Here is a 12821-nt window from a genome sequence, read left to right on the forward strand (position 1 = left end):
ACAATCACGTTAATGCTATGGGTCAGGCTCCTATTTGCTGGCTGGAGATAATCAGCATTCTTTGCAAACTTAAAATGGCCTCATGCAGCAGATTAAATCAGATCAGTCAACTCAGCACAAAGTGCAGCCGGACAAGCTCTTTGCACAGACCATCCAGCTCACAGTGATGCTTGGATAATAATGATCATGAAAGACCAAACTGGGGCTAAACTTCTGCTCCCATGCACTGGTGGCCCAGGTGTGTGCTGGATGCAGAGGTGGCGGAAAGCCGGGGGCACTTTCCTTGCATTTGTTCTGAACTAGCCCTGGGCTTTCTGTGGGGGCTTGCACTGCTCCAGGACACAAGCCTCACATTTAAAAAATCATAATACAGTCAAGCAGAGTCAGCATGGTTTTATGAAAGAGAAATCATGTTTGACAAATTTGCTGAAGTTCTTTGAGGATGTAACGAGCAGGGTGAATAAAGGGGAACCAGTGGATGTGGTGTATTTGGATTTCCAGAAGGCATTTGATAAGGTGCCACAGAAAAGGTTACTGCACAAGATCAGAGCTCACGGTGTTAGGGGTAATATATTAGCATGGATAGAGGATTGGCTAACTAACAGAAAACAGAGAGTCGGGATAAATGGGTCATTTTCCGGTTAGCAAACAGTAACTGGTGGGGTGCCACAGGGATCAGTGCTGGGGCCTCAGCTATTTACTATCTATATTAATGACTTAATAACGAGTGTAATGTAGCCAAATTTGCTGATGATACAAAGATAGGTGGAAAAGCAAGTTGTGAAGAGGACACAAAGATTCTGCAAAGGGATATTCACAGGCTAAGTGAGTGGACAAACATTTGGCAGATGGAGTATAATGTGGGAAAGTGTGAGGTTATCCACTTTGGTAGGAAAAATAAAAAAGCAAATTATTATTTAAATGGAGAGAGATTACAAAATGCTGCAGTACAGAGGGATCTGGGGGTCCTTGTACATGAAACACAAAAAGTTAGCATGCAGGTACAGCAAGTAATCAGGAAGACAAATGGAATGTTGACCTTTATTGCAAGGGGGATGTAGTATAAAAGTAGGGAAGTCCTGCTACAACTGTACAGGGTATTGGTGAGACCACACCTGGAGTACTGCGTACAGTTTTGGTCTCCTTATTTAAGGAGGGATATACTTGCATTGGAGGCAGTTCAGAGAAGGTTCACGAGGTTTGATTCCTGAGATGAAGAGGTTGATTTATGAAGAAAGGTTGAGCAGGTTTGGCCTATACTCATAGGAGTTTAGAAGAATGAGAGGTGATCTTATTGAAACATATAAGATGCTGAGGGGGCTCGACAGGGTAGATGCAGAGAAAATGTTTCCCCTCATGGGTGAATCTAGAAGTAGGGGGCATAGTTTCAGAATAAGGTGTCGCCCATTTAAAACTGAGATGAGGAGGAATTTCTTCTCTCAGAGGGTCGTAAATCTGTGGAATTCTCTGCCCCAGAGAGCTGTGGAGGCTGGGTCATTGGATATATTTAAGGTGGAGATAGACAGATTTTTGAACAATAAGGGAGTGAAGGGTAATGGGAAGTGGGCAGGAAAATGGAACTAAGCCCAAGATCAGATCAGCCATGATCTCATTAAATGGAGGAGTCGGCTCGAGGGGCCAACTGGCCTACTCCTGCTCCTATTTCTTATGTTCTTATAACTAGGATGTATTTAGGGGCCAGCGCCCCTGGAACTTCAGATGTGTTGTGCAATTGGACGGGAGGCCAAAGTGCTCTGGAGTAGAGAGTGGGATAGTTACCAGAAGCTCTTAAAGCTAATCACCTTCCCCATGGTTTTGAATTTGCAGGACTTTTTTTTTCCATTTTGGCAATTATTTTTGTGCCTATTAATAGCTTGTGAAATTGGAGTGCAACATTAATTTGTTTTTCAAAAAAAATTCTCCACTCCAAATTAACCAGGCAACTTCACCCATATTATTAGGTGTTCTGCTGGCTGTTCAGGTACACAAGAGCAGGAGGCCATTTGGCCCCTCGAGCCTGCTCCGCCATTCAATTAGATCATGGCTGATCTGCATCTTGAGCCCATTTAACAGAACAGATTGCCTGCAGCCATCAACATTTGATTATGCAGATAGATAACAGATACCCAGACAGCAGCCACAACACCTCCATCCAACGCTAGGCTACAGTACCACCCTGTTTCTGGGATGGACAGCCCTTGATGAATGGTTTTCTGGGGGATCTGGGATTCCTGCTCATGTCATGGCTACTGACCCATGTCTGCAGCTGAAAGGAAATACAACAAGGCCCATTCTATCTTCAGGACCCAAAACAAAACACATAACAGGACTCAGAAACAACGGTTCCATTATTGGCATCAGTGCAGGGTGGGGGGGGTGACACAAAGGGCAGGATTTTCATTCAAGAGTCGGGTTGGAGGCGGGACTACAACATTTGGGGTTGTAGTCCCGCCTCCATCGAGATGTGGCCAATCCACACGATTTTAACTTGATTGGCCTTGTTGAGCCCGCCTAGCGGGCTCAGCAGGCCAATTAAGGGCCACCCGGCAACAGGTGACGTCACAGACTGAAATTTCATCTGTCAAGAGGTTTTGACAGATTAAATATCAGCGTTTCACAGCTGTTTGAAGCTGTCAAACACTGACAGTCTTACTTCTAACATGAGTTCTTCTCCACAGACTCAGTTAGAAATCTCTCCTGCACAGAAAGCTGAAGGCTGTCACTTTTGACAGTTCGCAGCCATTCTGCTTTCTGTGCCGGTGAGATGAGGGACTCCCGAGACCTAAAGGAAGGAAGGCTGAAAAGGTAAGAAAAGGTATGTAAAACTTATTTAGTCACTTTAGACACACCAAACACACTTACCTTTGCACTCATCACTCACCTGAACACTGACATCTCAACCCTTCCAAGTCCTTCAACCCGACGGCTCGCCTCCTCTAACTTGGCGTGGTTTGGAGCCGTTGGGAATCCCACACTTCAACCTTAAAAATAGGGATTAGGCTAAAAACTGCCTGTTAACTACCTGTTAACAGGCAGTTAATTGGCACTAATCCCTTCCCGCCTCGGGTAGGCGGGTCCCAGTGCGGGGCGGGTACCGGCCTCCTTTGAAACTGGCATGGAGGCGGATTTATGTGCGGGATGGGGTCGGGACCCCTGATTTCGGGATTTTAACCCCCCGCACGCCTCCAATCCCGACTCCACGGCCCAATGAAAATCCTGCCCCAAGTCTCCAAAATGATTGTGGTCTGTTGTGTGTTTGATCATTTCAAAGTACAGAAAGCTCTCACCATGCAGCAGTGGCAGGAGGCGGCTCAGGAAGGGACCACAGACCAGCCAGACCAAGAGGCATGACCTCTAGAGTTACCACTACCCCTTAAGCTGCAACATATTCATGAATTGTGACATAGGCCCACCCAAGTATCCCTGGACCAGGTCCCCCCTAGACTGACGCACAAATCCAGATATGCTAATTCCTCATTATTCTTCATCTATCATGAATGCACAGCAAAGCATATATTTCAGCACAAAGTATGGGCCTTTCAAAGTAACCACCAATAGCAAACTCTGCTGTAACTGTGTTCAATTTATTGTGGTTCTCGTGTTTTTCCTTTTTCTTTCCCAGGCGCTACCCCTTGGTGACTTAGGATACTGATTGTCTTGTGTTAAATCATCGATCACTCCTTCTAAATATTACCCAGGTGGGAGAAAGAAGTGAGATGGTTGGCTGCTGCCTTTCCCCAAGGATTTCCTGGGAGGGCTGACTTGTCATCTCCTTTAGCGGGCTCAGCAAATGTCACTGCGACTGGAGGCAACATGTACTGCTCTGCCTGAGTGGGCCGTCTTGCGTTCTGGCTCAGCTTGAATCCTTTTAGTAAGGTGTACGGGTGCCATACATGATGAATCATCTTGACATTCACCTCCTCTGGCTTCTCTTGCATGTCTCTACAACTGGGCACTGCCTCAGCATGTTCAGCATCTATGTAGGGGCAGAGATGTTAGAAGTTGTAGGAACAGGAGGAGGCAACTTAGCCCCTCGAGCCTGTTCCGCCATTCAATGAGATCATGCTTTTGACCCCTATTCCTTAATACCTTTGGTTAACAAAAATCTGTCAATCTCAGATTTAAAATTAACAATTGATCTAGCATCAACTGATGTTTGCAGAAGAGAGTTCCAAACTTCTACCACCCTTTGTGTGTAGAAGTGTTTCCTAGCTTCACTCCTGAAAGGTCTGGCTATGTCTCCTGGTCTTAGATTCTTCAACCACTGGAGAGGCAAGGATTAATCAAGGATAGTCAGCATGGCTTTGTCAGGGGGAGATCATGTCTAACCAATTTGATTGCATTTTTTGAGAGGGTGACTAGGTGTGTGGATAAACATAGAAGATAGGAGCAGGAGTAGGCCATTCGGCCCCTCGAGCCTGCTCCGCCATTCAATGAGATCATGGCTGATCATCCAAACTCAGTACCTTGTCCCTGCCTTCTCCCCATATTCCTTGATCCCTTTAGCCTTAAGAAATATATCTAACTCCTTCTTGAATATATTTAATGAATTGGCCTCAACTGCCTTCTGTGGTAGAGAATTCCACAGGTTCACCACTCTCTGGGTGAAGAAATTCCTCCTCATCTCTGTTCTAAATGGCTTACCCCTTATCTTTAGACTGTGACCCCTGGTTCTGGACTCCCCCGCCATTGGGAACATCCTTCCTGCATCTAGTCTGTCTAGTCCTGTTAGAATGTTATAAGTTTCAATGAGATCCCCTCTCATTCTTCTAAACTCCAGCGAGTATAAGCCCAATTGACCCAATCTCTCCTCATACGTTATTCTTGCCATCCCAGGTATCAGTCTGGTGAATCTTCGCTGCACGCCCTCCATGGCAAGAACATCCTTCCTCAGATAAGGTGACCAAAATTGCACACAATACTCAAGGTATGGTCTCACCAAGGCCCTGTACAACTGCAGCAAGACATCCTTGCTCCTGTACTCGAATCCTCTCGCTATGAAGGCCAACATACCATTTGCCTTCTTAACCGCCTGCTGCACCTGCATGCTTACCTTCAGCGACTGGTGCACAAGGACACCCAGGTCTCGTTGTACATCCCCTTCTCCCAATCTATTGCTGTTCAGATAATAATCTGCCTTCCTGTTTTTGCCACCAAAGTGGATAACCTTGCATTTATCCACATTATACTGCATCTGCCATACATCTGCCCAATCACCCAACCTGTCCAAATCATCCTGGAGTTTCTCGGCATCCTCCTCACAGCACACACGCCCACCCAGCTTTGTGTCGTCTGCAAACTTGGAGATATTACATCTAGTTCCCTCGTCTAGATATATTACATCTAGTTCCCTCGTCTAGATGAGGGATGAGGGTAGTGCAGTTGATGTAGTCTGCATGGACTTCAGTAAGGCTTTTGACAAAGTCCTGCATGGAATTGAGTGCAAGTCATCAAAGAGTGCTGTGAGTTTGGGTAAGTGGGGTGTTAGGTGCTCTTTTCAAACTTTAACTCTGTGGGTTGTAGTTAATAAGGCCTTTCTGGTGCAGAGTGACTGTTGGTAAACCATTTAACTGGTGTAACTAGAGGGATTGATTTAATTTAAATCCAATTAATTAAAGGGGATACTAGCATCTAAAATCGGGCAGAGGGTGTCCATAACTAACAATAAAAATTTTAATTAATTACATAGAATGGAGCAGGTGATGTGTCACTGTTGCGAGATGTGGGAGCCGGTGAACCCCATTGAGGCTCACGGTGATTACGTCTGTGACAAGTGTCTGCTGCTACAGGAACTCCAGCTCCGTGTTGATGAGCTGGAGTCTGAGCCTCAGACACTGCGACACATCAGGGAGGGGGAGAAGTACCTGGACTCTGTGTATCAGGAGGTGGTCACACCTATGAAGTTAATTAATTCAGATGCAGCCCATGGTCAGGGACAGGACGGTGTGACTATGAGTGAGGCAGGTATGGGGATCCAGGAGGTAAAGCTGGAGGAGCCGCGGCCCTTGCTCTTGTCCAGCAGGTTCGAGGTTCTTACTCCCTGTGGGGACGGGAGCAGGGACTGCAGGGAGGATGAGCAACCTGGCCACAGCACCGTGGAACAGGGGACCATTCAAGAGGGGGGAGTAAATAGAAATGTTGTAGTGGTAGGGGATAGTATTATTAGGGGGATAGATAGAGTTCTCTGCAGCCGAGAGCGAGAGTCCAGAAGGCTGTGTTGCCTACCCGGTGCCAGGGTTAAGGACATCTCCTCTGGGCTGGAAAGAAACTTGCAGTGGGAGGGGGTGGATCCAGTTGTCGTGGTCCATGTTGGTACAAACGACGTAGATAGGACTAGGAAGCCGGTTCTGTTAAAGGAGTATGAGCAGCTAGGGGTCAAATTAAAAAACAGAACCTCAAGGGTTATTACCTGAGCCACGAGCGAATTTGGCTAGGACAAATAAAATTAGAGAGTTAAATGCGTGGCTCAAAGACTGGTGTGGGAGAAATGGGTTTTGCTTCCTGGGACACTGGCACCAGTACTGGGGCAGGAGGGAGCTGTTCCGTTGGGACGGGATTCACTTGGCCAGTGCTGGGACCAGAGTCCTGGCGGATCATATAACTAGGGCTGTAGAGAGGGCTTTAAACTAACTAGTGGGGGGAGGTTCCTGGAGAGCAAATAATAAAAATGACAACAGAGAAGGTCATAGACTTAGGTAGCAGTGGGGAAATTAAAAACCAGAGCGTGTCAGGAAGGGGCAGAAGGTATGGAGTAAAAGGTAAAGTAATAAAAAGGGCAAAAGCAGGAACTAAGTGTCACAAAACATATTTGAAAGTTCTCTATCTGAATGCACGTAGCATTTGTAACAAAATAGACGAGTTAGTGGCACAAATAACTACATACGGGTATGATCTTGTGGCCATTACAGAAACATGGCTGCAGGGTGACAATGCCTGGGAATTAAACATACCAGGTTATTTAACGATCAGGAAGGACAGGCAGGAAGGAAGGGGAGGTGGGGTTGCTATGTTAATAAAGGAAGGAATCACTGTAATACAGAGAAATGATATTGGGTCAAAAGATCAGGATAATGAAACAGTTTGGGTGGAGGTAAGGAATAATAAGGGGAAAAAAACACTAGTGGGCGTAGTCTATAGGCCTCCGAACAGTTGCAACTCTGTTGGACGGAGTATCAATCAGGAAATAGTTGAGGCTTGTAATGAGGGAACATCTATAATTATGGGGGATTTTAACTATCATATTAATTGGACAAATCAAATTGGGCAGGGCTGCCTTGAGGATGAGTTCATTGAGTGTATTAGGGATGGGTTTCTTGAGCAGTATGTAGCTGAACCGACCAGGGGGCAAGCAACCTTAGATCTGGTCCTGTGTAACGAGACAGGATTAATTAAAAATGTCCCAGTAAAGGATCCCCTTGGAATGAGTGACCATAACATGGTTGAATTCCATATTCAATTAGAGTGTGAGAAGGTTGGATCTCAAACAAGCGTGCTAAGCTTGAATAAAGGAGACTATGAAGGTATGAGAGCGGAATTGAGTAGAGTGGATTGGGAAAATAGATTAAAGGGTAAGACGATACATGATCAGTGGTGTACATTTAAGGAGTTATTTTACAACTTCCAAAAAATATATATTCCACTGAGAAGAAAAGGGTGTAAAAGAAAAGACAGCCATCCGTGGCCAAGTAAAGAAATTAAGGATAGTATTCGACTAAAAACAAGGGCATATAAGGTAGCCAAATCTAGTGGGAGGATAGAGGATTGGGAAAACTTTAAAAGACAGCAAAAAATAACAAAAAGATTGATTAAGAAAGGGAAGATAGATTATGAAAGTAAATTAGCAAAAAATATAAAAACAGATAGTAAGAGTTTTTATAGTTATATAAAAAGAAAAAGGGTGGCTAAAGTAAATGTTGGTCCCTTAGAGGATGAAACCAGGAAATTAATGGTGGGAAATATGGAGATGGCAAAAACACTGAATGAATATTTTGTATCAGTCTTTACAGTAGAGGACACTAAGAATATCCCAACACTGGACAAACAGGGGGCTATAGGGGGGAGGAGCTAAACACGATCAAAATCACTAAGGAAGTGGTACTCGGTAAAATAATGGGACTCAAGGCGGATAAATCACCTGGACCTGATGGCTTACATCCTAGGGTCTTGAGGGAAGTGGCGGTAGGGATTGTGGATGCATTGGTAATAATTTTCCAAAACTCCCTGGACTCGGCAAAGGTCCCGGCAGACTGGAAAACTGCTAATGTAACACCCTTATTTAAAAAGGGCAGTCGACAGAAGGGTGGAAACTATAGACCGGTTAGCCTAACATCTGTGGTAGGTAAAATGTTGGAGTCCATTATTAAGGAGACAGTAACAGGACATTTGGATAATCATAATTTAATAGGACAAAGTCAGCATGGTTTTATGAAGGGGAAGTCATGTTTGACAAATTTGCTGGAGTTCTTTGAGGAAGTAACATATAGGGTGGATAAAGGGGAACCAGTGGACGTAGTGTATTTAGACTTCCAAAAGGCATTTGACAAGGTGCCACACAAAAGATTATTGCTTAAAATAAAAAATCACGGGATTGGGGGTAATATTCTGGCATGGATAGAGGATTGGCTATCGACCAGAAAGCAGAGAGTTGGGATAAATGGTTCATTCTCAGACTGGCAATCAGTAACTAGTGGTGTTCCGCAGGGGTCAGTGCTGGGTCCCCAACTCTTTACAATCTATATTAACGATTTGGAGGAGGGAACCAAGTGTAACATATCAAAGTTTGCAGATGATACTAAGATGGGAGGGAAAGTAGTGAGTAAGGAGGACATAAAAAACCTGCAAGGGGACATAGACAGGCTAAGTAAGTGGGCAGAGATTTGGCAGATGGAATACAATACTGGAAAGTGTGAGGTTATGCACTTTGGCAGGAAAAATCGTAGAGCAAGTTATTATCTTAATAGCAAGAAACTGGAAAGTACTGTAGTACAAAGGGATCTGGGGGTCCTGGTGCACGAAACTCAAAAGGTTAGTATGCAGGTGCAGCAAGTGATTAAGAAGGCCAATGGAATGTTGGCTTTCATTGCTAGGGGGATAGAATATAAAAATAGGGAGGTATTGCTTCAGTTGTACAAGGTATTGGTGAGACCGCACCTGGAATACTGCGTACAGTTTTGGTGTCCATACTTAAGAAAGGACATACTTGCTCTCGAGTCAGTACAAAGAAGGTTCACTCGGTTAATCCCGGGGATGAGGGGATGGAAATATGAGGAGAGGTTGAGTAGATTGGGACTCTACTTATTGGAGTTCAGAAGAATGAGAGGCGATCTTATTGAAACATAAGATTGTGAAGGGGTTGGATCGGGTGGATGCGGGGAGGATGTTCCCGATGATGGGTGAAACTAGAACTAGGGGGCATAGTCTTAGAATAAGGGGCTGCTCTTTCAAAACTGAGATGAGGAGGAACTACTTCACTCAGAGGGTGGTAGGTCCATGGAATATGCTGCCCCAAAAAGCTGTAGAAGCTACATCATTACATAAATTTAAAACAGAAATAGACAATTTCCAAGAAGTAAAGGGAATTAAGGGTTACGGGGAGCGGGCAGGAATTTGGACATGAGTCTAGGTTCGGATCGGACATGGCCCTGTGGGTAGCGGAGCAGGCCCAGGGGCCGTGTAGCCTGATCCTGCTCCTATTTCGTGTGTCTAATTCTGTTAGATTCAGGAGATGGTTCTGTGATAGTAGATTGGCGGTTAGGATCAGATCAGCCATGATCTTATTGAATGGCGGAGCAGGCTCGAGGGGCCGATTGGCCTACTCCTGCTCCTATTTCTTATGTTCTTATGTAAGAGCCCATGGGACCCAGGGCAATTTGGCACATTGGATCCAAAATTGGCTTAGTGGCAGGAGGCAGAGGGTGATGGTCGAACATTGTTTTTGTGACTGGAAGCCTGTGACCAGTGGTGTACCGCAGGGATCGGTGCTGGGTCCTTTGTTGTTTGTAGTGTACATTAATGATTTAGATATGAATGTAGGAGGTATGATCAGTAAGTTTGCAGATGACACCACAATTGGTGGAGTGGTAAATAGCAAGGAGGGAAGTCTCAGGCTACAGGACGATATAGACAGGTTGGTTAGATGGGCAGAACAGTGGCAAATGGAATTTAACCCTGAAAAGTGTGAGGTGATGCATTTTGGGAGGACTAACAAGGCAAGGGAATACACAATGAATGGTAGGACCCTAGGAAGGACAGAGGATCAGAGGGACCTTGGTGTGCATGTACATAGATCCCTGAAGGCAGCAGGACAGGTAGATAAGGTGGTTAAAAAGGCATATGGGATACTTGCCTTCATTAGCCGAGGCATAGAATATAAGAGCAGGGAGGTTATGATGGAGCTGTACAAAACGCTGGTTAGGCCACAGCTGGAATACTGTGTGCAGTTCTGGTCGCCACACTATAGGAAGGATGTGATTGCATTGGAGAGGGTGCAGAGGAGATTCACCAGGATGTTACCTGGGCTGGAGCGCTTCAGCTCTGAAGAGAGACTGGACAGGCTGGGGTTGTTTTCCTTAGAGCAGAGAAGGCTGAGGGGGGACCTGATTGAGGTGTACAAAATTATGAGGGGCATAGATAGGGTAGATAGAAAGGAACTTTTCCCCTTAGTAGAGGGGTCAATAACCAGGGGGCATAGTTTCAAGGTAAGGGGCAGGAGGTTTAGAGGGGATTTGAGGAAAAACTTTTTCACCCAGAGGGTGGTTGGAATCTGGAACTCACTGCCTGAAAGGGTGGTAGAGGCAGGAACCCTGACAACATTCAGGAAGCATTTAGATGAGCACTTGAAACGCCACAGCATACAAGGCTAGGGACCAAGTGCTGGAAAATGGGATTAGAATAGACGGGGCTTGATGGCCGGCGCAGACACGATGGGCCGAAGGGCCTCTTTCTGTGCTGTATAACTCTATCGATGGGCCGAAGGGCCTCTTTCTGTGCTGTATAACTCTATCACTCTCTATCTACCCTATTAGTTCCCCTTAATAGCTTGAAAACTTCGATAAAATCACCCCTTAACCTTCTAAATGCCAAGGAATACAACCCTAGTTTGTGTAGAAGAATCACGGTCCAGTCCAGACAATTCACCTACCATGGAGAATCCCATAAGAATAGACGCACAGAGAGCAGACCCCAAAGTCTCCATACTGTCAGTCATAGTGCTCCTGAGATAGCCCAGAGTTGTACTAAGGACCTTGGGTAAGGGGGCTGGCCATGAAAATGCCTTGCACTGCGGGGTGGGCTGCACAGTTATGGTAGTGGGTCCCTTCATACTGGCCATCAGACTTTGCAGTATTCTTCGCACACTCTCAGGGGACTCAATAAATTGATGTGACTCAGAAAGCAACCTTTTAAATGCAGGGCCTGGATGGCACCAACCCCAAGCTGGCCATTCAGCCTACTTCAAGCTCCTCCTCTGCTCTCGCTCTCCCTCACTGCCTCTAGTTCTACATATTCCTGGGCTGATGCTCGGTACAGGTAGAGTGAGTGATACAGTATGATGTGAAGCAGATGGTCAATCTGCCTCTGGCCCTACACGGCCCGAAGCAAACACAATGGAAAAAGAATGTACTGGACTGGAACCTGCAAGACACTTTCTGATAGATGTTTCCAGCAGCTCCCTGACATGACATAGCAGAGCCAGGTAAATGGCAGAATGTGTAAGTGAAAGATTCATTGAGGGCTGAGAAAGATGGAAGAAGTGGTGCCAGCCTGCAGATTCAGATTCACCACCTGCTCACCCCTCACCTCAGGGGGTAATGGGGTAGCAGCCCACTGTGTCTTGGATTTATAGGCGTGCCTATGTATGGAGACTTGGAGGGATCCCAGTTTTCTGCCTTTCCCTCCTTGTCTGAGCTCTCGTGGCCTGCATTCAAAGGGAGGTAATGCAATACTGACTGATTCCTGGGCTCTGTCATAGCTGGACAATTGGCCACCATGCTTTCCTGTGCAGGAACAGGCAGCCTACAAGTAGGTACTGGGGGGGTGACCTTACTCACCATCGAGGAAGGTTTCCAGGGAAGGTGAAAGGTGCATCAGGCACGAATAGAATCATAGAATGGTTACAGCACGGAAGGTGGCCATTCGGCCCATCAAGCTCATGCCAGCTCTCTGCAAGAACACTTCAGCTAGTCCCACTCCCCGCCCTTTCCCCGTAGCCCTGCAAATATTTTTCCTTCAGGTACTTATCCAATTCCCTTTTGAAAGCCACAATTGAATCTGCCTCCACCACCCTTTCAGGCAGTGCATTCCAGATCTTAATCACTCGCTGAGTAAAAAAGTTTTTCCTCATGTCGCCTTTGGTTCTTCTGCCAATCACCTTAAATCTGTGTCCTCTGGTTCTGTGACCCTTCCACCAATGGGAACAGTTTCTCTCTATCTACTCTGTCTAGACCCCTCATAATTTTCAACACCTCTATCAAAGCTCCTCTCAACCCCAGCTTCTCCAGTCTATCCACGTAACTGAAGTCCCTCATCCCTTGAATCATTCTCATAAAACTTTTCTGCACCCTCTCTAAGGCCTTCACATCTGTCCTAAAGTGCGGTGCCCAGCATTGGACACAATACCCCAGTTGAGACTGAACTAGTGCTTTATTCAGGTTCATCATAACTGTCTTGCTTTTGTACTCTATACCTCTATTTATGAAGCCCAGGATCCCGTATGCTTTTTAACCTCTTTCTCAACCTGCCCTGCCACCTTCAACGATTTGTGCACATATACCCCGAGGTTTCTCTGTTCATGCACCCCCTTTAGGATTGTACCCTTTAGTTTA

The 12821-nt window shown here is 45.8% G+C and overlaps 1 protein-coding gene across 1 annotated transcript in view; it reads right to left on the bottom strand.

The window, feature by feature from the left end:
* Positions 1 to 12821, bottom strand: part of LOC147097820 (ral guanine nucleotide dissociation stimulator-like 1) — a 119816-nt gene that overhangs the window by 36874 nt on the left and 70121 nt on the right. The gene's annotated exons all lie outside the window — the stretch shown is intronic.

Source organism: Somniosus microcephalus, chromosome 31 (genome assembly GCF_052327205.1).
Source record: "Somniosus microcephalus isolate GS21.2 chromosome 31, FLI_Smic_1.0, whole genome shotgun sequence".
NCBI classification, from domain to species: domain Eukaryota; kingdom Metazoa; phylum Chordata; class Chondrichthyes; order Squaliformes; family Somniosidae; genus Somniosus; species Somniosus microcephalus.